Consider the following 27,410-nt stretch of genomic DNA (forward strand, 5'->3'; position numbering starts at 1 on the left):
TAAATGTTTTTTATTAAAATACTTCTTTGATACTGAGACGGTTCCCATTTCCTTCATTTTTCCACTCCCATCTATGAGTAAATTCACCAAAAGTAAGTTATCCTAGGGCCTATCAGCTAAAAGAAACATTGATAGGTGTCCTTCTGAGAAAGGTGTACACCGTATAGGGTGTTCACCTGGGTGCGCTCAATATGTGTGGTTGATCACATCAGCTTCACTATCAGGCTAGACAAACCCGATGGAAGACAAAAAGGAAAATCGGTCGAACACAAGGTTCTATTGCAGCGCTATTGAAGATATTGACAACTGATATACCCCCCCCCCCCCCATCCATGGCCATAACCAACCCCAGGTTCAGAATGCTGGTCCTGGTTTTGAAAAATCTGAACAAAATGTGTCCTGTTCCAAAAAATACGGGGATAAAATTACTAGGGGTCCCCCTGTATTTTGTGAACCAGCACCAGGCCCAACCAGCCAGCAGGGTAATGCCACATTCGGAGGGAGATTTTTTATACAAGTCCCCCCAGGCCAAAGCATTAACCCCTGACTGGGCAGGGATCGTGGGGACCCCCCCACCCCACCCCCCAATGATGGGGTCCCCTCCTCCAGAATTTACCAGCCCAGACTGAAGCTGCACCTGGGCGGTGGGCACCGGGCTGATGGCAGTGTAAAAATAGAAAAAACTATTGTGTATTGTTGTGGAACTATGAGTCCCAGCAAGCCTGCTCCGCATGGAACTTGTAGTTCCACACCATTACAAAGAGTGAAATAAACACACACCATTAAAGTATAATTTTATTCCATCCAGATCCCATATATACTGATACTTACCTACCGTGACATGTAGGTAGGTATCCTCCTTTGGATTGGTCCAGAAGAAATCCATATCAGGTACCTGCAGAAGGAAACCATACTTACGCGGGTCCTCCAGCGTAGATCACATCCTCTTTAATCCAAGTAGGCATCCCAGGGACTTTGCACAATAAAAAAGCACCCGATCCAGCACGGACTGAGGAGAAGCTGGAGGATCTTGGTTTACACCCTGCAGCTCCTCCCCCACAAAAGCACTATTGGCCGCCTAGCGGCGAATCAGGAGTGGCTAGGCGGCCAATAGCCCCAGGACACACAACACCCACTTGGAGGTTCAGGGACCAAGCAGTGTGGTAGAGAAGAGGCAGCTCACCGCAAGCAGTAGGAGCAGGCTGGCCTGATGCACGCAGCCCACTGTCATTGTGGTCGGCGGACCATCTCAGTGAAGCAGAGTCCTGGATGCTGGCTCTCCTGCTTCTCCTAATGTGACTTCCTATAAGTGAGTACTACAGCTCGGCCACCGCTACCCACATCCCCGCGGTGGCCAGCTGTGATGTCATCCCTGCAAAGCCCGCCCCCTTCCTGTTCCAGGTGCGCATGCGCAGTCTGAACTTTAATGTGGAGTCCCAGAAACTGGGAGGTTTGAGGAGGTTCCGTTAAAAATGGTGAGCACGGGAGGGTAAAGAAACCTGCAATATAGACAAATGTATAATTTGAAAACCGGATTTAACATCATACAGTTTTAGTTTTAGGGGCCCATTTATCATGATCGCATTTACAATGCGATCTGGGCGGAATATTACCGCCCAGGATCGCATTGTAAAATGCGATCATATCGGGGCAATGTATCAATATTAAGGGCGCAGGGACAGGGCTCCGATAGGAGCCCATCCCTGCGAAGCCCTAACCTGGAAGCCGGGAGGTCAGCGCATGCGCGGTTATGCGCTGACCCCCGCCGACCCCTCTTACCATATGCTACAATGGGCTATCGCCACATTACAATGGCGATAGCCCAGGGGTGCAATGCCGGGCTGCCCGATGTTGATACATCGGGCAGCTTCGCATCCCCCATAGAAACCTATGGGGGATGCGGCCGGCGGCGCTGCAGGAAGGATCGCAGCAGGGATCGGAGATCCCTGCTGTGGTCCCCCTTTAATACATTTGGGGGATACGAAATATTTGCAGTGAACCCCCGAAAACTGATGTTTTCGGGGATTTAACCACAAATACTGCATGATAAATGCGGCCCTTAATCACATGTAACCAATATTAATAAAAAAAAACAAAAAAAAATGTGATGTTTTAGCACTGTAGCACCAATACATATATAAGGGACAACATGAACCAAAATCAACTAATATTTTGTTATTAAATAAATCCTGCAAGGTGCATGGGTAATGGCAGCTGAAACAATCACCAGATGTTTGCAGCCGGCAAAATTGTATGGTTAAAGATGCTGGGTTGATAGCTTGAAAGATAGGAAGCTCCATGGGGATGGTCCGATAGCATAGTCCCCACTATTATCCATGTGGGAGCAGGTATGTAAGATGCAGCCGAGGGCCAGATTGGGGGGGGGGGGGGGGGGGGTCTCTGGGGGTCAGTACCCCTGGGCCCCCTCTATCTGGGGGCCCCTGTGGTTGGCATGCATTTTTATTAGCTAAAGCTTTTGTGCATGGGAGTGGGGTAGTGCTGCAGCTTCACCTATCTGCCAATGTGACAATGATTAATGGTGCTGAGCATCGGGAGCCAAGTGCATTACTGGGAGTTGACAAGGTGCGTACAAATGTACAGATTTATCTGTCTGATCTATCTGGTGGGAACAAAAACCTGGAAATATATGGGAGCAAATGACAATCAAAAAATTGTTCCCAAATGCTTTAAAACTGACATCGATCAGTCAGACAAAATGTTTAAATCATTCTGATATAACAAATGTATCAAAGCATATGTTTTTTTCTGTTTTCCTGTATTCAGTGGAAATATTTGATTGTCATATGCTCCCATACATTTCCAGGTTTTTGTTCCCACCAGGTAGATTGGACAGATAAATCTGTACGTGTGTGCACACCTTAAGTCCCATGAGATTTTGCACAAGAGGTCAGAGGCTGAGCGGCTTGTGCTGAGCTCTGCGGAAAACAGTGTATTTTTTACTTACCCAGTATTACCGACCTCCTTTTTATGCACCTGAGTGGTTTACTAAACTAATTGAGCATCTGCCACTATATATATGTAGGTTAGCTTTGTGCCCTGCAACCCCCAATGTATGCTTAATTTAGTATTCTATTTAAACATAGCAGGGGCACACAGTCCCCACAGCAGTGGCTCCCAGCCCCCACAGTAGGGGCACACATTACCCACAGCAATGGCACACAGCCCTATAGCATCAGGCATGCACCCACATAGCAGGGGCACACAGTCCCCAAGCAGTGGCACACAGCCACATAGCAGGGGCACAGCAGTGGCACTCAGTCCCACAGCGGGGCATACAGCACTGGAGCTGTGAAGATGGGGTCCACCAAACATTGTAGATGCCCACAGGGTGGCCGCTATGATGAGGGAAGGAAGGCTGCATACACGGGCAGAAGGAGAAGGGAGAGGCGGAGCACCAGTGTGTGACCGTGCCCCCTAGCACGCCAGTGTATTACTATCACAAGGTCTAAAATGAGCTCTATTAATCATTTTATTGCCCAGTGTGTGCATCAACCACACTGTAGAGTATTGGAAAAGACTGACCTGGGTCAATCTGTTAGAGCGCCTCTATATGAGTATGATGCCTTAAAGAGCAGCCGATTCAGGGGATGGTCAGTTCCCCAAGTAAAAAATAAGAAACAGAAAAGGGAGAATCGGCGCTCAAAAGAAAAATGCTAATTCAAGTGCTTGCATCAATTCAGTATATATTTAATGAAAAATTTCATACACATACAAACATATTATATAAAAATAATAATAATAACAAGAATAAAAACTATTCTGAACAAACTAATAACAATGGACCTGTTGGGAGAGATTGAGGATATGTATAGTCACCAATATTGTGTTGATAGGACCTGCACTGATCCAGGGGCTTGTGTCCATAAATTGTCCAAAGAGCGTCCGTGTGGACGTAGCCGTTTGATGGTATATCCTACTTGATGCCATGGCATCCAAGAGACTGAGTAATAGACATAAAGACTTGTCATGGATGGCCATCCAGGGGGGTTTGCCCCACCGGTCATTCATGCACTCCCGAAACTTGTGTAGGTACAGACATTGTCCCTGGTGCCTCGTTCGCGAGGAAACATCTATGCACCTCTTCTGGGACTGCACCTATGCACAGTTGCTGCTGGATGCCCTAGAGACTGAGTTTAAGGACTGTGTGCCCAGGAGCCACCTATCGTACCATTCGGTGCTTTATGGACTGTTCCCCGGCACACACACTGTTGGGGCGACCCAGGAAGCCTGGCGCCTTATAAACTGTTTTAAGGACGCTGTGTGGTTTGCCAGGAATCGCCTCATTTTGAGGAGGGAGAGGATGTCCGTGCAGGACTGCCGCAGGCTGATCCACAGCCTGCTCAGAGACTACTCCATCCGGGATAGCCCTGAGGAAGAAGAGGATTAACCCCCCCTTCTTCTGGCCCTTTCCCCATTGAACTGAGTGATAAGAACTGTGACGTGGCCCCACTCCCCAATTTCACGATGTCTGTTGTTTTATTGATGTCCTGTCTATTTATTGCCCTCCCCTTATATGTGTCTGTCTGGTCAATAAAGCTTCGGGCAACGTGACTCCCCCTCCCTCACCCCCCTCCCCTCCACCCATAGTCTTATCCATAGTCAATGATTGTTTAAGGTTAGAATGCATAGTGCATAGCATGTCTTATGGTATTTGATTTCTTATACTGTATTTCATGAAATGTACTATACAGTTTTGCATGTGTGCTGTGTTTTGGCTGTGCTGCGACACAGTATATATGTCTGAATGTTACCGTCTGTTTTTTGCTTTCTTTATGTACAATAAAGATTTGCCTTTTCAATCAAAAATCCTACTTGATGCCTTAAAGGTTGGCCCGTTGGCAAAAGAGATGTTGTTATAGCCAGCCCGGGGTGTCCTTTCAGTTGGAATGGCAATCAGGAATTGCAAGGCTTCTCAAGGTCTCAATGGAGCAGGTATTAGGACAGGATCGGAAGAAGATGGAGCAGGTGGTCAACATTTTCCTTGGTGGGACTTGATTTTTATCTCTCTCCAAGTGGGGTCCAGCAAACACCAACACGTTTCGCTGTGTTGGCTCACAGCTTTATCAAGGTGTGTTCTATCAAACAGGAACCTCACTTTTATACCCTACTTCCTGTGTAGGTAATTTGCGTGTAAGGTTCCTAGAGCACCGTAGGAACATTTTGAACAAAAATCTGCTCCACAGTGTCTCCAGACAGTTTGTTGAGCATCATGGAAGTGACCCAAATCATCTAAAACTTTTAGGATTGGAACATATTAAAATTATGAAACGGGGAGGCAATAGGTTCAAGACCCTTTGCAGCCAAGAAATATTCTGGATATTTAAGCATAATTCACTGTATCCGAATGGCCTCAACGAACAAATGGAATTGAATGTGGTTCTTTGAATTACTCAATAAAATTGAAAAAGCTGTAATCACGAGGCATCCACCCCTAATTATCATTGTAATATTGTATCTGCCTGTCTCAAGATCCATTGGTATCCAATAGTTACTGTTTATTTATTTTACGTTTGTCTAGTCATAATTAGAATAACTATATGTATTAATTTCCCTTTTTAAAAAAATTTTTTATTGTAAATGTTGAAATAAGCATTAGGTGATGATAACCATTTGTATATTATGGTAATATGTGCCTTTGCCTTTTTTTGTAAAAATATACTTATTATTAATATAAATACTATAAACATCTTACAATACATCCTTGTGATAACGTTATAAAGGCCCTTATTCTGATCGGTGCGGCCGGATCCGAATATGCGGCCAGGACCGTGCGTGCGAAACCCCGCCTTCCATACGGATCGCCAACTCCGTCCGTATGCGGTAAGAAGCTGGCCGAAACACGTGTATTTTTCACGGAATACGCCTCCTCCATCTCAGGGAACCTCCCCCATCATTCGATGGTCGCAGACCATCGAATGCAGGACCGAGTGGTCCACCAGCTCCCGCAACCTCAGACCACACGGACATTTTTCCGTGCAAAAGCAGGGATCTGGGCGGGCAGCTGACATCCGGCGATGTCATATGTCCGCCCCCTACACGTGCGTCACGGCCGCATTACCATATGTACGCCCAGCGTTTGCATGGGAACGCCCATGAAACGCGGGGCGTATGCATATGGTAATGAGCCCAAATAGCCCTTCACGCCCCTCTCCACCCCCTGTTCGGAGTGTTCACATTTCATGCAGGATTTGGCCGTACGCCCCGCTCGCACATGCGCAGAGACGCCACTGCACATGCGCAGACACAAAACATCGGCGGCACGAACGCACGCGGATATTACCGCACCGATCAGAATAAGGGCCAAAGTTATGATAGTCCGGTATTTTCTCATGTAAGAAATAAGAAATGACCGCTCACTTGGTTTGAACAAAACTGACTAATTCTGGGATCACAATGAGCTCTAAGCCCTTCTCTTTCTATTCTCTGTGCTTTTTTATGTATTTCTATGATGATCTTTTTGTCAAAAGAATTAGCTTCATTGTCCACCTATGGATTTGTGTTCCATTGAAGCAGGAAATAAGTATCCTGCGTTCCACCTAGCTGAATCCTCTGATCTCGGAATTGACACGACAACAGTACAACTTTCCATCTAATAACGCCAGATTCGTGACGATACGTCACTTCCGGCTATTCGGGACACACTACACGTTACAAATAGAGGAAAAAGGTCATATTTGACCTAACCAAACAGCCTATCATAAGATCCCCCCCTGGAGAGTGAGAAACGAATCTCTCTTAGACTAATACGCGGAACAAGACGCGTTACTATGGTTACCTACCCAGGATGATGGGTAAAAGAATGTCGTAGCGTCACTTCCGGTCTTGTAAAAACAGATCTTTTGCCTGTTTTACATGATCAGAAGCGATCGACTGAATGGTTTTCAGAATACTGCATGATTAGAATACCCCTGATCTATGCAGAGTATAACCCTGCTCACAATGGTATACCAAGTATTTTCTAAATAATAATAAGAAAAGTGACAGTGTCAACCCGGAAGTAATAAGACCGAAAGAGGTCACACTCCGCATTTTTTCTATTATGTTTTCATCTTTCTATGGTTTTTTATTATATATGTTGATATTGAATCCAAGTATTATAAATAAACAAAGTCTCTGAGCCACTATAAATATGTTTTTAATGTGTATTAAGTGCATGCATCAATAATTTATGCAAATTACCTACACAGGAAGTAGGGTATAAAAGTGAGGTTCCTGTTTGATAGAACACACCTTAATAAAGCTGTGAGCCAACACAGCGAAACGTGTTGGTGTTTGCTGGACCCCACTTGGAGAGAGATAAAAATCAAGTCCCACAAAGGAAAATGTTGACCACCTGCTCCATCTTCTTCCGATCCTGTCCTAATATCCATTGAGACCTTGAGAAGCCTTGCAATTCCTGATTGCCATTCCAACTGAAAAGACACCCCGGGCTGGCTATAACAAAATCTCTTTTGCCAACGGGCCAACCTTTAAGGCATCAAGTAGGATATACCATCAAACGGCTACGTCCACACGGACGCTCTTTGGACAATTTATGGACACAAGCCCCTGGATCATTGCAGGTCCTATCAACACAATATTGGTGACTATACATATCCTCAATCTCTCCCAACAGGTCCATTGTTATTAGTTTGTTCAGAATAGTTTTTATTCTTGTTATTTTTATTATTTTTATATAATATGTTTGTATGTGTATGAAATTTTTCATTAAATATATACTGAATTGATGCAAGCACTTGAATTAGCATTTTTCTTCTGAGCGCCGATTCTCCCTTTTCTGTTGCACACTGTAGAGTACCCAGTATGAGATTTCTCAGAGAAGTGCTGGTCATTATTATCCTAATCCCATACTTGCCTACTTTTGAAAACTAGTTTCAGGGAGATTATAGTTGGTAGTAGAATTTTGCTCAGCGCCCCATTGAGGGGGCGTGTCATGCTCCACCCAAAGGGTGTATCTAGTTCCTTATATGGAGAGATTTTGAAAAGAGATTGTGAACGTGGCACCTAGAAGCTTGGGTGTGTACTGCTACATCTGAGAGGAATCTTTTAAAATGACTTATATCCAAATGTAGATGACCCCCAAAGCAGTTAGTAAGAGCTACTATACTTGTTTAAGTGCTGGGAAATGGTGCTTATGATTCAATGTAAATGTATCTCTCTCTCATTACTTTTTTACTCAAAAATGTAACAGTGTAATGTGTGCTAGGTGACATGAGGGAGATTGCTAGACTAATGAGGGAGAGAGGGAGATTGCTGTTATATCAGGGAGTCTCCTGCAGAATTCAGGAGGGTAGGCAGCTATGCCTAATCTTAATACAGCCCAGATAAATATAGCGTCTATTGGAGTGCATCTAAATCTCATTTATGTTTAATGTAACTGTGGAGTGCCCCCTAGTTGTACTATAGAAAACTGCTTGTACTCAATGAAAAAAAAAAGACAATTCTCCAACAATAGAAAAAGATATTATCTCCCAACACTTTTGCGCCTATTATTAAGAGGACCACAAAGGACCCACCACGATGCAGAAATAAGGAGGAGGTGACGTTGCCCGGGGACTAGCTGCAGAAGTCCAGAACCAGCTCTGAGTTGCACACTTTGCCCATTTGAGAATCTAGTGGACCACTAGTTCTCCATAACATCCGGTAATTTGCTGACGTTTCTTCTCTCCTGCTTATGACACATCTGGATTGGTTCATTTTTTCTATTCTTATATATGCTCATTAGAGAAATTTTTAATTTAAGTTCTCCATTTTTTTATGGTAATTGTGAATTTATTCCTTCTGTAAGGATTTTTTTATCTTGTGTTACTGTGTGCTGTATGTAATAAAACCTGTTTATGCTATGATGGCATTTTTATATCTCTTTTTCGCATTATATATATTGGAGATATCTGAACAAAGAACAGTGCACAATCAATTGGATGAAAAGATAAGATTTTATTGTATATTCTTATTGTTTAAATATACATGTGAAAGGGTTGAGGCGCAAAAGTGTTGGGAGATAATATCTTTTTCTACTGTGTATCCAGGAGGGGTGTGGAATTACCTCCATTTATCTCACCAACAGATGTGCTGCCCACCTGGGAGCGCACTATCTGTGAACCTGGAACCTTTTTTCTATAAAATTCTCCAACAATGACTGGCATAAACCATTAATAAAAGATGGAGGAACATACCAGTTAATATAGGGAGCCTCGAGGAGCCAGTACATTTATAAAAAATAAATAAAGAATACATGGCAATAATTATTCTGATTAAATTGACATGTAGTATAAAATACTAGATTCTTAATCAAATCCGTAATACCTCTCATGTGTTGGAGAGGGTTATTATTCTAAGCAAGAAAAATACACAAAATCTGTTTCTCCCAGCACACCAAGGGGTATGAGCAGGGCCGGATTAACAATGGGGCTGATGGAGCTACAGCTCCAGGCCCATTCTCCAAATAAGCCCATTCTGTAGCTGAGGGCCAGAGCTTTCCAACAAGCCCAGCCCCGTGCCGGTAGCCCCCCGGGAACCGGAGATACCGACAGGCAAACCTGGAATGTTTTCCCCATAGGATAACATGGGACGCGCTAATTCCGACCTCCACCCGGTTCCAACGGCTGCCAGTTCCCCCTCCGGCATCACAGAAGCTTGAGGTTGATCTCAGTCGAACCCAAATCGCTGGGCCTTCAATCTGATACCTGGTCCATATGGGTTCATTGGTTCTAGAGATATTGCGGGTAAACCAATTTTTTTTCATTTCTGAAATGTAATTTCATGGCTGTTCATGTTGTTTGACAGATTTCTCTGGAACCAAATGGCCCAGTTTCACAGGACCAAAATCATTTGAAGCCTACATGTAAATCGGTCAGTTGGTTCCGAAGATGTAGCTGGTTTAAAGGGGGGCAGGGGTTGTTTTCTCTCCCACTCACACAAAAAAATGCAGGGACTAGGCTGGTGTAAAACGGTCCAGTCTGGGAATGTCCCTGCATAATCTTGGGGCCATATTCCCGGGTAAATCCCTGCATTTTCTGGTGTGAAAGGGGTATTATTTCAAATAGCCGGGACATGCAGTGCTCTGAATACAGCCAGGCAGCCCCCTGCTCTCTGCCCAGCTGTCAATGGCTGTCATTTCTGCCCGGCGGCGGCTATCCCCCAGTTACCGCAAGCATGTATTCCCCCTTGGCAAGGAGCATGTAATACCACATGGCAATGAGCATGGAACCCCTGGCAATAAGCATGGAACCCCTGGCAATGAACATGTTGGTAAGCAACACTTAAGTAGCATCATTTTTCATAGGCATTATGGTGTTTGGCATAATACGTAATGGAGAATATGGTGTTTGGCTTAACATGTAATAGGCATTATGGTGTAAATTTTTAATGCGCGCCTTCAGCGCACAATGCCACTATTTATGAAGCATATTGTGCATTATTGCTCAATCTGTTTGGTATAATAATGTGTATTTTGGCTCAATCCATGTGGCAAAATGTGTATTTTGCCTTAATCTGTGTGGCATAACGTGAATTTTAACTCAATCTGTGTGCCATAGTGTGAATTTTGGCTCAGTCAGTGTGAATTTTGGCTCATTCCATGTGGCACAATGTGTAAGAGGCAAGTACAGTATAAGGGGGTTACTATTGTGCTGCATGATTTGTATAAGGGGTATATGGTGTGGTAAATTTAGGTAGCCACATAAAAGTTTCGGCTTTCAGTATTTTTTTTATGACTGGAATGCTGCCTCACCCTGCAAGTAATTTAGAACATCGGTATCCTGCATGTGCACCTTTGGAGGGCACCCACCAATATATCTCCCTGCATTTTTCTTATGCCAGCCCCCTGCCTTTTCCAGGCATATATAATTAGTTGAAAGTATTTACACACATACAGACACACCCATGAGCAGACCACCCAAACAGAACACTGGTCACGCCCCCCACATTATTAGGTGCTGGCCACAACCCCTATTATTGCGCATAATAGGCCATTGATAATTTTCAGCTTCAGGCCCATTTAGACCTTAATCTGGCTCTGGGTATGAGCAATTTAAGATTAAGCACTACATGGTGGTAGATAATTCAGAGATCTTACCTAACTATACTTGCCTACTCTCCTGGAATGGCGGAGAGGTTCCTGAAAAACTTGCTTGCAAGCCCATGTAACCCCCCCTGCCCTCCCACCTCCCACTATTACCCCCATTAATGGGCTCGAGAAGAAAAGGAAGCAGTCCAGGGGCTTGTAGACGCCGATCACATAATCAGTATATCACCACTGATTTGCAATTCCGGTAGTACAGGTTGAGTATCCCCTATCCGAAATGCTCGGGACCACGAGCATTCCGGATAGGGGAATTTTCCAGTTTTTGGAATAATTTTTTTAGGCATACTTACCTGTCCCCTGATGGTGTCTGATGGTCCCTCGGCATCCACGCAGTCCCCGGGCGTCCACAACAGGCCTCTGGCATCTTCTCTGGGTCTCCAGCGGTCCCAGGAATGCATTGCGCAAGTGTGCGCATGCACTGGTGACATCACCGGCGCGTACACAGTCGCGCAATGCATTCCTGGGACCGCTGGTGACCCTGGAGAAGATGCCGGAGGCCTGCTGTGGATGCCCTGGGACTTGGTAAGTATGAAAAGAGGGTTAGGGGGGTTAAAAAAAATAATAATAAATTCGAATGATTCCAAAAACCACGGTTTTTGGAATAATTCTGATAAGGGATGCACGGATACGGGATACTCAACCTGTATCAGCAATCTCAGATAAAGTGCAAAAATGTTGCTTAATCCTTTAGGAATATTGAAAACCTGAAGGTTAAACTGCAGCTTCTGTAACCATAACAATGGATAGTGTTGTACTGCCTACATGCTTTGCCCAACATTTCCTACAAAGCCCAGTCATGTGTTATGTGGGAACAAGGAACTATATACATTTTATGAAGTTTATTGAACTTACCAGTGTCTTAATACTGCCTTTTATCCCACTGAATTATTCTCTTACACTTCCCTCCTGTTACCTCACACCCCATAATGCACATTACACATTATGCTCCACACCGTGATGATAATTACACAACACACCGTGATGCCCATTACACATTATGCCCCACACCATGATGCCCATTAGACATTATGCCACACACCGTGATGCCCACTCCAACTCTGAATCAGGTCCTGGTGTGGTCTTCCTGCGGTTCGGAAATCAGATTTTTGTTTTTAACCGCTTTTATAGCAGACTAATTTATCAGGAAATAGTGCGCATATACTTCAACAGACGTAGTAAAATACTTTAGTAACCTTATAGAAAGATTATAAGAACATTAACCATCTACCACATCCTTACCTGACTATGGGTCCCAGCTGCAGTAGGTGCAGCAGCAGCAGTGGTCTGTCCCTGCTCAGGTCCCTGTGGATGAAGATGAGGCTGATCTGCACTAGCACACAGGGTAGGAGGCAGAAGAGGAGAGTCAGGAACTGGCAAATCTTGTCCCCAGCCGAGCTATATGTGCTGCTTATATATAGGGCGGTTATTGTCTCTGCCACAAACAGGGAGACTGACACCAGGACCAAGCCTGGGAATTTCCTGCTGACTAATGAGCTGGCCTGAATCACTCAGTTGCTTTATCATCGAGCTGCTGACGGGAGACACGTGCTGCACTGCTTACCCACCTGCGCACTGTTATGCTGGAGCCATGCTTGCTCATCCGACAGCCCATTCACCAGCCTGAGTCTGTCTGCACGCCCATCCTCCCGGCTCCCGCCCATCCTCTTGTCTCCCGCCCATCCTGTACACAGCAGCCAATGGTCGGCTCTGTGTACAAGCAAGTCAGTGACTTCTGTCATGGCCGTGCCCGCTCAGCCAGTGCCTGTAATGTGCCTTGAGTCCTGTTGGAGAAAGTGTACTATATAAATAAAACTTACTTACTTACTATAAACATAAACATTTTCCATTCACATACGTACAATGCTATTAAGCAGGACAGATCTTTTATTTTTTTATTTTTTTTATCTTCAAATCTTTTTTTCAATATTTCGTACAAATACAATCAAATAAACATACAGACATACAAATATATACTGGTACAGATCATCATATAACATAACAATTATCCCAGAATATACAAAAGAAGGAACAAGGTAGAAAATTTATATTTAAAAGCTGGGCTATTCAACTGGCCACATAGGTGCTAACATTAGTTCAGCATAGTCAGAGCCATTAGGGGAGCTTCTATTGTCAAGTCAATCACTACTGACTGGTATAACGCTACATCATATGGAAAATAAATTGGACTTATTATAAGAGGGGCTAGTGCTTAACATTTCTATGAGTTCAATTGGCCAGGCCACGGTCCGATGTCGATATAGGGAACTAGTTAACTGAGTAGTTTATATCTCTGGTTATAAAATATCTCATTGGCGTTAGGCTATCCCCGATTATTAATAAGCTCCTGCAGTTACAGAGGGCCTTTACTCCTCAATTCTACCTGGGTGATATTGTGTTTATAGTCAAATGGAATAGTGTCAATCAAGCAGGACAGATCTTACCAAAATGCTAAATTTGAATCCCATACTTGGGAAAACTGTCATACACTGGGAAATTACAGTAAGGTTTTTACATCGATGGTCATCCATTGCATAGTCATGCACCATCGATGGCCAGTTGACAAACATTGATGGCAAAGGCAATGATGGCCATCCCTACCCAAGGTCTCCTGTCAGTGGCAGCGCTCAGGCCACCGTACGCATAACCTCTGACCAGGTGTCCGCACTGCCCCTCTTGCCCCTCTGGTACAGGTCCCTGGGCTCCATCACTGCGGGGAGATCACCAGCGCCGCGTCCACTCACTTTGACAGAGCAGCCCCGGGCACCGGAAGTGAGGAGGACAGCAGCAGCGCAGGGAGGAGGTGCACTGCCGGTGCACTGTGTCCCTGCATTCCGGCAGTGGCAGCTCCATCCTCCTCCTGTACTGAAAAACTCGGCTTATACACGAGTATATATGGTAACTTTTACGGAGCACTACAGGGCCGGAGCTGTGGTAACACAATTGGCATCTCCACACCCCAGGACCACCCCCTTTTACACATACTTGCCTACATTTGAAAACTAGTTTCAGGGAGATTATAGTTGGTAATAGAATTTTGCACAGCGCCCCATTGAGGGGGTGTGTGTCATGCTCCTACCAAAGGGCGTGACTAGTTCCATATATGGAGATATTGTGAAAACAGATTGTCAATGTGGCACCTAGAAGTTAGGGTGTGTACTGCTACATCTGAGAGGAATCTTTTAAAATGACTTATATACAAATGTAGATGAGCCCCAAAGCAGTTAGTAAGAGCTACTATACTTGTGAAAGTGCTGAGAAATGGTGCAGATGATTCAATGTAAATGTATCTGTCTCTCATTCCTTTTTCCAAAAAAAATGTAACAGTGTAATGTGGGTTATGTGAAATGAGGGAGATTGCTGGACTAATGAGGAAGAGAGGGAGATTGATCTTATTTCAGGGAGTCTCCTGCAGAATGCAGGTGGGTAGGCAACTATGCTTTTACAGAGTCCCACACCCTGGTGAGCCAACCTGCAGCCTATCCCTAACCATACCCTGGTTAGGGATAGGCTGCAGGCCTGCCGGGCGTCGAAAACCCATACGGCCAGGAAGCCGTGCAGCACACAGCAGTTTAGAAAAGGGGATGGCCGTCCCGTGTGACTGGACACAATAGTGTCCATTAACAACTACTGTGCATGGCCCGGCTTTTGGTTGTGCGGGATTTTGCGTGTGAAATAGCCCTATCCCCCCCACAGCTTAACCCTTAGGGCTATTTCACACGCTCCGTCTCCTGCCGGACGGCGAAATCCCGCACGGCGAAAAGCTGTGCCGTACACTTTAGTTAATAATGGACACAATTGTGTCCGTTCACATGGGACAGACACGGCCCGGCCGCCCGGTTGCAGCCAGATCCCACCACTGGAAGGGACGGCTGCGGGCTGTGGCCATCCCCTCCATTGTAAAATACAGTGTGCGGCACGGCTTCCTGGCCATGCGGGATTTTGCCGTCTGGCAGGAGCCGGAGCGTGTGAAATAGCCCTTTCAGTACACCCCACTCCCCACCTGGCAGCCTTACCCTATCCACCTATCCATATACACATACACCAGAAGCCTAACCTTATCCATACACCCCTCCCGAAGCCTTACCCTAACCTTACATACACCTTGCAGCCTAACCCTATACATATTGTATAGTGATCTATAAAATGCTCATAGTATTACATGGTGGTCCTGCAGACAGTATTACTATTTTTGTTGTTCATAAATATAAAAATAATAATACATTTAAACACAATAATATATTTAAAGATGTCACTAAACCTCATAAGCTTGGTCCATTTGCCCGTGGATTCAGCTAAACAATGCTACATATCTGTATGGCGTCAGCACTTTGATTGGCTGTCAAGGAGTGTTCTGGGGCGGACAACTGGTGTTCCATGGGCGTGCCCACAAAAAAACCGTGGGGGCACCCATAGAAACACCGGGCAGGCCCCAAGGAACGCAGGCGTTCTGGATGATATCACATGAGGTCAGTGCCCACCCCCAATTTGGAGAAAACTGTAGGGGGTTTAGAGTATAGGGATGTAGTGCGGAGTATAGGGTACATAGTGTAGTGATGTAGTGCAGAGAATAGGGGTATATAGTGTAGTGATGTATTGCGGAGAATAGGGGTACAAAGTGTAGTGATGTAGTGCGGAGAGTAGGGGTACATAGTGTAGTGATGTAGTGCAGAGTATAGGTGTAAATAGTGTAGTGATGTAGTGCGGATAATAGGGGTACATAGTGTAGTGATGTAGTGCAGAGAATAGGGGTATATAGTGTAGTGATTTAGTGCGGAGAATAAGGGTACATAGTGTAGTGATGTAGTGTGGAGTATAGGGGTACATAGTGTAGTGATTTAGTGCGGAGAATAAGGGTACATAGTGTAGTGATGTAGTGCGGAGAATAGGGGTACAAAGTGTAGTGATGTAGTGTGGAGTATAGGGGTATATAGTGTAGTGATTTAGTGCGGAGAATAAGGGTACATAGTGTAGTGATGTAGTGCAGAGAATAGGGGTATATAGTGTAGTGATATAGTGCGGAGAATAGGGGTACAAAGTGTAGTGATGTAGTGCGGAGAGTAGGGGTACATAGTGTAGTGATGTAGTGCAGAGTATAGGTGTAAATAGTGTAGTGATGTAGTGCGGATAATAGGGGTACATAGTGTAGTGATGTAGTGCAGAGAATAGGGGTATATAGTGTAGTGATTTAGTGCGGAGAATAAGGGTACATAGTGTAGTGATTTAGTGCGGAGAATAAGGGTACATAGTGTAGTGATGTAGTGCGGAGAATAGGGGTACAAAGTGTAGTGATGTAGTGTGGAGTATAGGGGTATATAGTGTAGTGATTTAGTGCGGAGAATAAGGGTACATAGTGTAGTGATGTAGTGTGGAGTATAGGGGTACATAGTGTAGTGATTTAGTGCGGAGAATAAGGGTACAAAGTGTAGTGATGTAGTGTGGAGTATAGGGGTACATAGTGTAGTGATGTAGTGCGGAGTATAGGTGTAAACAGTGTAGTGATGTAGTGTGTAGTATAGGGGTACATAGTGTAGTGATGTAGTGCGGAGTATAGGTGTAAATAGTGTAGTGATGTAGTGCGGAGAATAGGGGTACATAGTGTAGTAAATAGGGTTACCACCTAGTCCCTTTAATTCCGGACACATGTTAATTACACAGGTTCTGTGGCAGTTTAAAATCAGGTGAAGTGGAGTCTTGAAGTCAGCCAGCCACAGAACCTGTGTAATTAATATGTGTCCGGAATTAAAGGGACTAGGTGGTAACCCTAGTAGTAAATGCCACCAAGATTGCATTGCGATCCAACGATAAATGGACCCCATGATTTATTGCAAAGATAGGACACACCCCCTTTACCCATATTCATGCCCCCTCTCCAAAATTGTACCTATTTTGGAGGGTATGCACCAGATTGCACAGATAAAATCTTCAAGTGTGTACCCAGCATAACGCATGTGGGAGGGTTAGAGCTTGTTTCATCTGTTTCCAAGTTGTCATTAAAAAGACTCTCTGGTGTAGTACTTTGAAATGACAACAACTAGTTTTAGCGTAACACAGGGTTGCCTACCTGACCCTCTCCTTCGGGGAGAAAATGCTCTGTTTCTGGACTTCCCTGGTAATGTAGGATAGCCATCGCCTGTGGTAAAACACCTTTCTTGTCAATTACCTAGCTCACCACAGGTGATGGCAATCATACATTACCAGGAAAGTCCAGAAACAGAGCATCTTCTCCCTGAAGGAGAGGGTCAGGTAGGCAAGTATGGACTGTAACACAAAGTTATTGCCAGCTCTTCTAGTCGAGTTGAATATATATATAATAACAGGTTCATATAGAACCATTTTGGGTGAATGTTATGTGACAATAAAGCTTATTGAAAAAAGTAAAAAGTAAAGTATCGGCGCGGGCACTCGGGAGCGCACGCGCGTGTTGTTCCCAGCATGCACTGCAATGTCATGCGCTATAAAAGCTTCTGCTGACTTACAATCGGCCATTTGTGCTGTTTCCCGGTTCTCTGTGGAGGTGAGTGTAAATCCGCTGCCATCCTGGCGCGGGTGTGTGCCGCCGTGCTCCAAGCATCTTGCTGTGTGTAGCTCACTTACTTCTGCAAAGGTGTTCCCGGTCCTGCTTGTCTTACATGCTCTCCCTCCCGGGAACCGCCTCGTGTGTATGGCGACACGTCCTGTCACCTGTGTCTGCCTAGCTTGAACCCGACAATGATGAGACTTATCACAGACCTGTTCTGAGAAACGTGATGCCAACTGATGTCTCTGAGCCGGTGCCCCATGTAACCCTTCCATTATACTAACGTGGGATGGCACTTTCTGTCCCCGGTCATATAACTGCAGGGTGTTTGACTACTGTTGCAGAGCTTATTGTGTCTATGAAATCTCTATTATACTTACCTATTGTAATTTCTATCTGTAGGTGTGCGTCACGTCTGCCCATGCTGGTGAGTATTTTTATGATATTTAACTCATTTCAGGCCTCTAAGCACTTCTAACATGCTAGAGCTCAGCACGACCCATAATGCCTAATGGAAAGTTAAACTTTCAGGCCTAATCTGGGTGGCTGGTAATGGGAGGTCTGTAACCTTTGTTATAAAGTTTTCATGAATGCGGCTTCTAATTTGGCAGTGCTAATTTTGTGTAGTGTAGTATTGCCGGGACTGAAGAGTAAATGGGCATGTTCACATTAGTGTGATGGGAGCTGTTTGCATTTATGGAATATTATATATTCTATACAGATTACTTTACCTCATGCAATGCCATTAATGTATTAAATTGCTGTTCAAGGGAAAGCATGTGTACTGGTGAAAAGTCCCAATCTTTATTGAGGTTTTAAGATAAATGTGTTACAAAGATGATTAACTTAGAACTCTCTCTTCCTGACTTGACAGTGAAGACCTCACTGGCTGAGCAGCAATTGTTTAGTTTTTAATTTAAGCAGTCAAACCTGGTCTAGCTCTAAAATTCAGGCAACTGATATAAACATCCTTTGTTACTTTATACTAGTCAGGTTCTTCTGAAGGACAAATCTGCTGAATCGCATGTCATAGGTGTGGTGCATGTTGGCTGAAGCCTGAAACGGTAGTTTCAGGTGTTCTGGGCTACACTATAGATGGCTGTTAAATGGTGCAAGTATCACCAACCTGTGGCTCTTCAGCCGTTACACAATAAATCCCAACATATCATCCCTTAAATCCCAACATATCATCTGTTTAATTGAGTTAAACTAAACATTCTTCAGGCCATCGTTAAATTTAATATATATATATATATATATATATATATATATATATATATATATATATATATATATATATATATATATATATATATTTTTTTTTTTTTTCAGAATGTATACCAAAGATTATAGGCAACTGCATAAAATGTGTATTCTCTATATATTGTGCCATCAGTGATGATTAATAACAGACAAGCATATGTCTGACTTTGTAGTGATGTCTTTTATGATCTGAGGTGGCATGCTGCACTTTCTAAGCACCCCATGTTCTAAAGAGAATATGGTCAACCTGGCATGCTGCACTTTCTAAGCACCCCATGTTCTAAAAAGAATATGGTCAACCTGATGCCTCTGATTCAGATGACTGAACCTGAAAAGGTCCACACCTTTCTCTTATTGTATTAGTAATGTACTAGTAGGCCAATTAAAGTGTTGAAAGAACATCTGCTTCAGCATAGCAGGTACATTTTGATGGGCTGTTTGTGGCCTAGGGCTAGCAATTGCAATCAATGGTTGCCATAGATGGTTATGGTATGCAACAATCAATATCCACTTGCACTATGATATTCTTAAGAATGGCCATAGCTTATTTCACTGACTGGCCTGTGGGACAGTCAGAACCTGAGGCATTGCTTCATGTGCATCTTCAGTGGAAACATTAATTTAACCCTGTGCCAAGTAAATATCAAAATAGGTGTGGGTGTGAATATTGCTAAGAACCTTTTATCATAATGACCTGTAATGTTTACCTCCTGTAGTAAACTTTTTTTAATTTATATTTGCTAAAAATGCCTGTGCACTATGTAGATATTTTAAACATCTTCACCATTGTCCATTTAGATTATATCCTGTGCCAAGTTTGTCCTAAATGAAGCCAGGTCTGTCCTACAGGTGCAATATGGTGAAGGCTGAGGAGCTGTCAGCTAATAGACCATGGTAAGAAATCCTATTGGATGAATATTTCTAAATTATGATAAATCTTGTTCTGACTTTCAGTGCCAAGATAACTCTTATGCACTACTTACCAACTGTTCAACATGCTGATGTGTTATCTAGTGACTGGTGTTCTACAAATAAAAACTTTTCTATATAACTCCTAATTGCCCTTTATGATGATTACCCCACATGTCTTATCTACTGTATGGTGCCAGAGCCTGTAAAGGCTGAACCCACTGGTACTTTCAGTAGGCTAGGAGAGACAGAATGTTCCTGCAGGAACGGTCTGACAGGGCATTTCTTCTATCTGTACTTCCAGGGTATTAGGTCCACTACCGAATGTCACTGGGGTAGATTCAATGCTGGCAGTGCAGCCGTGCTTTTAGCTCGCTGATGAGTATTCAACGCCGTCCCCTTAACTCGCAGTTTCCACCTCGCTGGTTTTAAGTGCGGCTTTAAAGGAATCTGACAGCAAGGATTTTATAATAATAATAATAATGATATTTATATAGCACTTTTCTCCCAATAGGACTCAAAGTGCTTCACACATTGTCTTTACAGCTCGAAATACAAAACAAACTTAACAGTAGATGTCAGTGAAATTTTACTAGGACACTTAATGCGTAATTGGCCAGTGAGCCTTTTGACAGCAAGGATGGCTTGTTTTTGGGCAATCCTCACCAAAATGTAACCATTCTTGCTGTAAAAACCCCCTTGCCGGTGGCATTGAATACACCTGAGTGAACAAGCTGCTCTGTCACTATAATAAAAATGTATATCTGTTATAAATGACTTGCACTGCAAACCTGGACTAATGTATCACTAATGGTCTCATTCTTGTGTTCCTTATTTGCAGGAACAATGGCTGTGCACAGTGTACCAGGTACATTTTTATTTTAAAAGTGTCTTTCTGTGGAGCCAATGATTATCTAATTTACCGCCCCAGTCTGATGTTTGGTGACTGACTGGTATATTCTGAGGTTCTGCTAGTGCTGTCTAGAAGGATGCAGGACACTTCTGAAGCTACATCTAAATCTCTCCTTCCTTATAGGTGACCTAGAATGATGTGCAACAGCACTGCTACATCTAGGTAGGTTCCCAAATGTGCAGGGCTCTATACACTGGCTTTTTCTGCAGTGATGAATCAAACTAGCTCACTATGACATAATAATGAAAAGCTTTTGAACTACTGAGCATTTATTTAGCATTATATTTTTTAAATGCTTTTTCTTAAAGTTCTAACATCAGTAATTTTGCAGGCCAATTGGAGTGGTGGTCTAAACCCATGAAACATGAAAGTGGCTATTGGACTACACTATGTGTAAAAGGTAGGTTGCTATACATTTTCCCCTCCAGTTTGCCCCAACTAACATGATGAATTTATCTCATGGAATCTCGTTCGTCTGAATTTTTCTGATGAGAATTTATTACTGACTGTTTAGAGGCTATAACTGTACTGTCTGCAAAAATGGGAGCCTTGAGGATGTCTAATTTGATGTAACGTTATTTTTTAGTGTGGACTCAGTCTCTACAAGAGTACCAGGATGGTGATCCTATAGGTATGATTCATTTAAACTTCCTTCTCTTCATCAAATGAGTTTTACTAGATTAAAATCATAATGTATCATGCCATATTAATGCTATACAATGTATTTGAGTTCTTCAAGGGGATTTACTCAATGATGAATCATCCACTATACCCTGAGCTGGCACTTGTGTTGGCTATGACAAGGATCGTCGCTATACTGAGAGCTGCCCCTTGCCAGTGCAGTTACTAAGAGGTTTCAGGTGTGCTGCATTACTAAACGTGTCTTTTCTTGCAGGTGTCTGAACACTACAACACTGCCTCAATCCTGGTGGGTAACAAACTTATTTGCTTTTTCCTTATTCATGTAAGCTAGCTAATGAGCTTTTCACTTACAAAATAAAAGCTGAAAAGAGGGAAGCTAAAATGGGTTCTGTCTGAAAGCAAATATTATAGTTGGTGGAGACCCCCCTCCTAGCAATGTAACAGCGCTGCTGTTCCTTAGTGAACTCTCAAAGGTTTAACTGACTTTGTGATCAGCACAAATGACTGGGGTCTAATTAGTAACTACTAGCTGTAGAATACTAGCCCAGTACTGAGCTTTTGTGTACACCCCACCACCACTCTTCACATTTCATTTCTAAAGACTCTTTTGCTGTGTCTTATTTCTGACCAGTGCTTCAACTAGATGAGGGCATTCCTTAAGTCGCCTGATGCTGGGTACACACCTACAGATTTCTATTCAAGCTATCTGGGGACAAAAATCTGGCAATGTATGGGATCATATGAGAATAAATCATTTGCATCCAAATGCTGGAAAGAGAACACTAGTAATTTAGTTAGTTATTTGGTTTATCTGAACATCATTTTGCTTGATGGTCTGGTACACTATATATACCGCTGGGGCAAATGTTCAGCTGTAGTGCAGTGACCCATGTGTCTAGTGCTTTCACAATGGTGACAATCTGTTTACCATGCAGCTTGGTATCTGTTAATCTTTTTCCTTGTGTCTATGATGAGACTTATCACAGACCTGTTCTGAGAACTGTGAGGACAGCTGATGTCTCTGAGCCACCTATCACACATCCCTATAATGGCAGCTCAGCACTGGTACAAGTAGTGAGGACTATGATCAGGAAAGCCAGATACCTCCCTATTGGTGTACTATAAGTTCTGTGTGCACTCAACAGATACTGTACACAAATATCCTATATAAATTATTTTTTAAATGTTTCACTTAAACATCTGCTCTGGCTATAAACTGACTTGTATGGCTTTGTCACACATGGCTTAAATGAAAATGTAAACCTAAAGATATTTGACTTGACATTAACTATTTGAAATGTTCTTCTAGGCTCAGTGTCTGGCTATCTTCTGATGCAGGTGAGTAATAACCAGGCTATACCATGTAATCTCAGTGAGCCATCTGTGATGATTAATAGACAAGCATATGTCTGACTGTGTAGTGATGTCTCTTATAGTCTGAGGTGGCAGCTGCACTTTCTAATCAGGAACTGGTCCAGTAGCAGCAACCAGCTTATTGCCAGTGTTATCTATAGTGCTAATAGACTGTGGTGGTTCTTTATGCATATTCAGCTGGCATGTGCCATGGGTGTTGTGGGCATCTAGCTTGACATGACCGAAGCTGTTCATTCTTGGTAGTCTCATCTTAATACTACCTATTCCTACAGATGCTGATGTGAGATGTGCCGTAACAACTGTTCTCCAGGTAAAGTCTTACTCATTTACACTGATAATGGTTTAGAGTAGTCTCTAGGTCGACCTGACTCCTGTATCTTCCACCATTTGCTTCATTTACTGTTAATGTCTACTACGACTGGCAATAGTATCCTGTGGCAAGTGTAGTGTCACATTTTCAAACTTACAAAAAGTCTAAAACTAGTCTACAATTTGGTCCTGTAAGATGCATGTCTATTCATCGGTTTCACCCTAAATACTGTGGATCTATACCACACCCTAGTTGCCTCCTGCCCTTATGATGATTACCCCACATGTCTTATCTACTGTATGGTGCCAGAGCCTGTAAAGGTTGAACCCACTGGTACTTTCAGTAGGCTAGGAGAGACGGCATGTTCCAGCAGGAACGGTCTGACAGGGCATCTCTATCTGTACTTCTAGGAAGCTGCTTGGTCAGTTACACTACAGTGTGGAAAAGTCACTTTAAAATTCTGAAATGAATGCACTTGTCTCTGCCATAACTGGCTCTGAACATATGAGAAACATAAGATAATGATCACACTGCAAACTTGGCATTGTAAACTTCATTCTTGTCCCTTATTCACAGGTACAATGGCTGTGTGGACATTATGCCAGGTATGTTTTTTATATTAAGATAATTTGTTGCTGTGGAGCCAATGATTATCTTTGTTACCGCCCCAGTCTGATGTTTGGTGACTGACTGGTATATTCTGAGGCTCTGCCAGTGCTGTCTAAATGTAGCTTCAGAAGTGTCCTGCATCATTCTAAATCTCTCCTTCCTCTTATAGGTGACCTAGAATGACTTGTAACAGCACCGCTACATCTAGGTAGGTTCCCAAATTTGCAGGGCTCTGTATACTGGTTTCTGCTGCAATGATGAATCAAACTAGCTCACTATGACATAATAATGAAAAGCATCTGAACTACTGAGCCGCTTCTGGTCTCTGGGCTACATCTTGGGTTTTTTTTTCTTTAAATTCTAACATCTGTATTTATTTGCAGAAACTGGTGGATGAGTTGTGATCCTTCCATAACCCCTCGGCTTGATCAGAACTACACTGAGTGTAAAAGGTAGGTTGCCATGCAATTCCCTCCTCACTTTGCCCCAACTAACATGATGAATTTATCTCATGGAATCTCGTTCGTCTGAATTTTCTGATGAGACTTTATTACTGATGTAGTGGTAGCATGTATGCAGAAGGGTTTTTCCTCTTCATTGATTTTAACTTATTGCTTTCCATGTCTTCTAGCATCAAGTCGCTTGGCTAATGAAATGGATTGTAAAATGGTGAGTGATTTCTGCTATCTAGAAAATCCTTTAAATTCATCATAAAGCTGGTTTTGCCAATTTGATATCCAGATTAAAGGGGTCTCTAGTGATGAATCATCCACTATACCCTGAGCTGGCTTTTGCTGGCTATGACCAGGATCGTCGCTATCCTGAAGAGATTCCCTTTCAGACAAAATAAGAAACCTGCTTCATCTGAGATGACCTAAATTATTTTTCTTTCCTTTCCCAGCATAAATGAAGGGTCGAAGTGCAAGACATACAGGTAAGGCTTGACCAATGTCTAAATTCAACCATCTAATGCAGTGTTGGCTCATGTTTAAGTACTCTAGTTGGTGGTACGGTCATCCTGAGCTGTGATGAGTACTACCGCCCCAGTCTGATTTCTGTGACTGAGTGGTATCTTCTGAGCTTGTGTAGGCTTTCAATAAAGTTCTGTCTTGTAACCCTGTAGATCTTTAGCTTCCTATATGTCTCCATGTAGTATCTCTGAATACATGTTGGAGATTAAATGGGTTACTTATTCATGTGACTCTTGTTTCCCTCTAGATTCCATGGAGATGCCTTGGCATGCAACATACCTTCATACTGAAAATCAACCAGACCAAGATTCTCAGACCTGTTCATATAACTCATTGCACATGATCTTGAAGAAAAAAATTAGTTTGGCTCGCATTCCTTCTAAATGTGACCCTAGCAATGTAAGGGATATGACTTGTGAAACCGTTCAACCAATAAAATTTACTATTTTGCATTCTTGCCATTTTTGTGTACCTATCCACTACCAGTGTATACTGATATGGTGGTTTACAAGCTTGTCCTCAAGGTGTACCAACTGTTAGGAATATCCACAATTCGCTACAGGTGACGTAGCTCAAACCTGTGCAATCAATCATAAATTTCCTCCAACTGGGCTTTTTGTTTCCATAACTTGAACCTCAAGGAGTACCACTAAGTTGTTCATCACAAATGCTAAAACATGCAAACATTGTATAAACTTGTAATCGTTTGTATGCATAACTTAAATGGCATGGACAATTGATCCATGCAAAGCTCATGGTTGGATTGTATAGTTCACACTGCAGTGGTATGCCGCATTACTAAAACTGGGTCCACCTACTAGATTGGAAAAATTTAGGACCCTAAATCAAAGTATGAGAATTGATATTTGCTCTTGCACACTAGTAAAGACAATGGTTATTCAGACTTTTTTTTTTTTTTTTTTTACATATTGGAACAAATGTCTTCCAGTATTTTGGAGCAAGTGGCTTATCCTTTAACCATTAGATTGAATATACAAGTCTTAACAATGGCCAATGACGTATCAGATTTGACCAAATGTTGCCTAATTCTGACAGATGAGGCCAAGATATTGGGTGCAGTTGTCAAACTATGTTTGACGTCCAATGCACACTGGATTAGATGTGATACCATTATCCAGGTGGATAGGAATTGATGTGAATGGCCAGGTTTCTTAGGAATGTGGGTATTGTATAAATTCACTAGTAGCCTAGATATGGGGGCCAAGATAATAGTTTCCTCCGGCCCCCTTTTGTCATAACTGGGTGAGCACAGGATGAAGTGGGCTTCTAAAATTAAAATGGAGACTATTGAATGTTCTTGAACACCCAGTGACAGCTGTTGTCCCAACCAGATTAGTGGATTCTCTGGAGACTTGTGCTAAGAATTCATAGAAGGGATATTTCTCGTAAAATAGTTTAATGCTGAAAATGGAGGGGAAAAATGTAGGTTTGGGTTGCATAACTTTATCCTTGGGCAGTGTCTAACAAGCTGTGGTGGGAAATGTATGAAAAAATAATTGCTGGAAAAGACCCAGGTCATTCCCAGAATTTGGAAACTGGTCTGTCCAGGAGCAACCTGACTTCTGTGAGGAAGCTCAGCAACCCGGCAATAAACCAGGTTGCTGATGTCACAAACAAGCATGCAGAGTAGTGTCAGGGGGCAGTGCCTGGAACTGACACTGCCTCCTCCCTATAAGGTAAACTCAGGCTCTAGTCGCGCATAACATAATGGTCAACACAAAAATAAGACAATACATAGGAGATATGAAGATAAGGAAATAAGGGAGTATAACCCAGACTGTATCATGAAGTAGGTGCCTCGTTCAAACTAAACTGCAAGGGAGATGTTCCGGCGGGTTGGGATAACAGAGCCGCTCCTTCACCGTCTGTAATATAGTTATGCCAGGCCATCCATTTCACAATTGGGGAAGAGGGTGTGGAGGAGTATGGAATAAATTCGGTTTCCATTGTAAAGTGGAATTGGATTTTATGAAAAACTTTTATCACCAGCGGAGGTAAGGGTTTTTTCCATGCTTGGGCTAATGTAGCCCTTGCCGCGATACACATTTGTCCTAGCAAATATCTGCAATGGGGTGGGACTTCCGTGGGGTAGAGGTGGAATAATGCTATTGTTGGAGCTGGGTTGAGGGCGAGGCCCATGACCTTATTGATCAGCTTAAAAACATTCCAATAATTACATAATAAGGGGCAGGCCCAAAAGACATGAAAGAGGTGTCCCACCTCACCGCAGCCTCTCCAACATTGTTTGGAGCAGGACTGCCAGAAGGTATGTAACCTATCAGGCGTGAGGTACAGTCTGTTAAGCAGTTTGACATGCATCTCCGAGTGGTTCAAGCATTTAGACATCTGAAAGGACGAACTATATATACGTTCCCATTGGGCATCTGATAGGGTGATGTAAAGATCTTTCTCTCAGCGAAGCTGAGCGTTAGATTTTTTAGATGTGGGTAAGTTAACAATTACTTCATACCAAAAAGATATTCCCCCCCCTCGCCCTAGTAGATGTCAAACGAGATAGGACAGAGCTAGCTACAGCACTGGGGGGGTGAGCAGGGCGAGGAAGGCTCTGAAACCAGTGTCGGATCTGGATATAATGAAACCGTTCACCGGATGGGATGGCAAAACGGTCTTGAAGCTGCGGGAAAGTGAGCAAGTTAGTACTGTCTAAGATGTCACCCAATACACGTATGTTACGTTGGATCCATGGAGATATGTTCAAGTTGGGAACCAATTTGGCAATGGCTGTCAAAGACATTGTCTCAATAGGGGGGCTA

General features: G+C 43.2%; 1 long non-coding RNA gene and 10 other non-coding genes across 11 annotated transcripts; all 11 read left to right on the plus strand.

The window, feature by feature from the left end:
- Positions 1–19,949: 19,949 nt before the first annotated feature.
- On the plus strand, positions 19,950–20,076 carry LOC146046534 (small nucleolar RNA SNORD22). Its single transcript, XR_014465931.1, has one exon. It is a non-coding gene; the product is annotated as a small nucleolar RNA SNORD22 (small nucleolar RNA).
- Positions 20,077–20,695: 619 nt separating this feature from the next.
- On the plus strand, positions 20,696–20,766 carry LOC146046525 (small nucleolar RNA SNORD31). Its single transcript, XR_014465923.1, has one exon. It is a non-coding gene; the product is annotated as a small nucleolar RNA SNORD31 (small nucleolar RNA).
- Positions 20,767–20,912: 146 nt separating this feature from the next.
- On the plus strand, positions 20,913–20,979 carry LOC146046508 (small nucleolar RNA SNORD29). The gene has a single exon (XR_014465907.1). It is a non-coding gene; the product is annotated as a small nucleolar RNA SNORD29 (small nucleolar RNA).
- A 169-nt stretch (positions 20,980–21,148) lies between these two features.
- On the plus strand, positions 21,149–21,220 carry LOC146046511 (small nucleolar RNA SNORD30). The gene has a single exon (XR_014465910.1). It is a non-coding gene; the product is annotated as a small nucleolar RNA SNORD30 (small nucleolar RNA).
- A 1,093-nt stretch (positions 21,221–22,313) lies between these two features.
- On the plus strand, positions 22,314–22,381 carry LOC146046552 (small nucleolar RNA U25). The gene has a single exon (XR_014465947.1). It is a non-coding gene; the product is annotated as a small nucleolar RNA U25 (small nucleolar RNA).
- A 660-nt stretch (positions 22,382–23,041) lies between these two features.
- LOC146046212 (uncharacterized) lies at positions 23,042–25,067 on the plus strand. Its single transcript, XR_014465786.1, has 6 exons — positions 23,042–23,640; positions 23,814–23,852; positions 24,028–24,096; positions 24,276–24,313; positions 24,546–24,578; positions 24,863–25,067. It is a non-coding gene; the product is annotated as an uncharacterized LOC146046212 (long non-coding RNA).
- Positions 23,298–23,425, plus strand: LOC146046530 (small nucleolar RNA SNORD22). Its single transcript, XR_014465927.1, has one exon. It is a non-coding gene; the product is annotated as a small nucleolar RNA SNORD22 (small nucleolar RNA).
- On the plus strand, positions 23,675–23,745 carry LOC146046523 (small nucleolar RNA SNORD31). Its single transcript, XR_014465921.1, has one exon. It is a non-coding gene; the product is annotated as a small nucleolar RNA SNORD31 (small nucleolar RNA).
- LOC146046510 (small nucleolar RNA SNORD29) lies at positions 23,894–23,960 on the plus strand. The gene has a single exon (XR_014465909.1). It is a non-coding gene; the product is annotated as a small nucleolar RNA SNORD29 (small nucleolar RNA).
- Positions 24,136–24,206, plus strand: LOC146046514 (small nucleolar RNA SNORD30). The gene has a single exon (XR_014465913.1). It is a non-coding gene; the product is annotated as a small nucleolar RNA SNORD30 (small nucleolar RNA).
- LOC146046522 (small nucleolar RNA SNORD31) lies at positions 24,663–24,729 on the plus strand. Its single transcript, XR_014465919.1, has one exon. It is a non-coding gene; the product is annotated as a small nucleolar RNA SNORD31 (small nucleolar RNA).
- Positions 25,068–27,410: the final 2,343 nt, after the last annotated feature.

The sequence above is a fragment of the Crinia signifera genome, chromosome 11, assembly GCF_055691185.1.
Source record: "Crinia signifera chromosome 11, ASM5569118v1, whole genome shotgun sequence".
NCBI classification, from domain to species: domain Eukaryota; kingdom Metazoa; phylum Chordata; class Amphibia; order Anura; family Myobatrachidae; genus Crinia; species Crinia signifera.